Below are 1,951 nucleotides of genomic sequence, written 5' to 3' on the forward strand. Positions count from 1 at the left end.
TCTCTCTCTCTGCCCCTCCCCTGCACTCTGTCTCTCTCTGTCTCTGTCTCTCTCTCTCTCTCTCTCTCTCAAAAAATAAACAATTTTTAAAAATTTAAGAAGTTACGGATGGTTATATATAACGTTAACATTAAAAGACACTTGGTATTTCATGAAGAATCAAGATTTCAAAACTTAAATGGATAACACTGTATGTTAACTACACTGGAATTTAAAAAAATAATAAATGTAAATGGTTTGATGAGACTAATGGAAAACACATAATCACAAATACATACAAACATACACACAGTCCCTGGGAAGAAATTGATCAAACTGTTAACTAGCTGTGTTTGGACAGCATATATATTGGTTACACTATATTTTGACACTGAAGAATATTGCTTTATTCATTCTATACTCCAATTTTATGAAATAGAATCCACTCATCTTTAAAAAATGTTTCATCATCTCTTTTAAAATGACTCAAAGAGTTTCCTCTTTTAAATGTCCAAAGGGAAACCTCTCATCTTCTTACAGCAAAGCACCTTCCACCTTGACCTTGGATGGTGTCTTTCACCACTGTTCCTTGCCCACTGTCATCCCCTCTGTTCACACACTTGGATCTACATAGTCCAGGCCAAATACAAATCCCATTCATCACTCCTTTTCCAGAAAGCACTGCAAATTGTTGTTGACAATTTCAGTGTTCTGGTTCCACATAGAAAAAGTCAGTCTAGCTCAGTCCTGAACAAGAAGTCCAGGATGTTTATATTTAAAATGTGGGTACAAGAACTGCATTTACATATCACCAACTCCTGAGTGCTGTGGGGCTTGCCTGCTGTTTACACCGGCCTTGCCAAAGCTGTCAATCAATCCTCAGTCACCAGGCACTTCAGGAACCAGACAAGAGACATAACAGCTAACACAATGACTGAATCTATTCAGCTATGAACTCAGAGGATCAATATAAACTGAAAATAATCATGGAGACATTTTAAAACCCAGAGATTAATGGACAATAACCTTAATAAAATGGTCATTGTGTAGGCCAGGTACAAGGTGTCATTATGATAAACTAAATTGAAGGTTATTTTTAACTACTGATACTGCCTCAAGAAGATGGATGCAGTAATGAATGAATGAAAATTTATTTTTACCTTTCTCTACCATTTCATGTCTTAACTTCCATAAAGAATAATTGTAATTCCCCCTAGATATCTCTTAGAAACTGTGAATAAATACTTTATATGTATTTTTATATATTTGTATTTTTAATACAAGTATTAAAGTATAAATGTGTCTAAATGTTCTTGTTTGGATATTTATCTGAAAAAGAAAGCCAAGCCTGAAGTTTCCATTATACATTCAAAGAATTGGATTCTTTGGGTCGGGTGGTAAACCACATTTTTAAATATTTGGGATTAAATCTCTTCTGGGATTAAAACAAACTGGTATAAATACATACCAATACTAATGCTCTATTAGGTAAAATCATTTGGTTATGTTGTTGGACAGGAAGAGCAGAACCTTCTTGAAGATATTATTCAACTATGTAAAAACTGTGATCCTCATGGTTTTCCATAACTCTCTAGTATTATAATGCTAAGATTCTGTCACATATTTCTCTCCCACCCCCACCCACATCTCTTTATTGGCTTAATGTTCTCTTGATGCTTTATTTTTCACTGACATATATAGGCTTCAGATCTTGTTCCTATTCAGAGTAAAACCTTTCACAAATGTATCATCCATTGTGTAGTGCTTCCTTGTCATTTATTACGGGTTGAATTATGTCTCCCCAAAATCTGTGTAGTGAAGCCTAACTCCCATTATCTCAAATATGACCTTATTTGGAAATGGGTTCATTGCAGACATAAAGAAGATGAGGTATTATGGTGGGCCCTAATCCAAATATGACTGGTGTCCTCAAAAAATTAAATAAAAAAAAAAGGAAATTTGGACTCAGAGA

This window comes from Panthera onca, chromosome C2 (assembly GCF_046562875.1).
Source record: "Panthera onca isolate mPanOnc1 chromosome C2, mPanOnc1 haplotype 2, whole genome shotgun sequence".
Taxonomy (NCBI): domain Eukaryota; kingdom Metazoa; phylum Chordata; class Mammalia; order Carnivora; family Felidae; genus Panthera; species Panthera onca.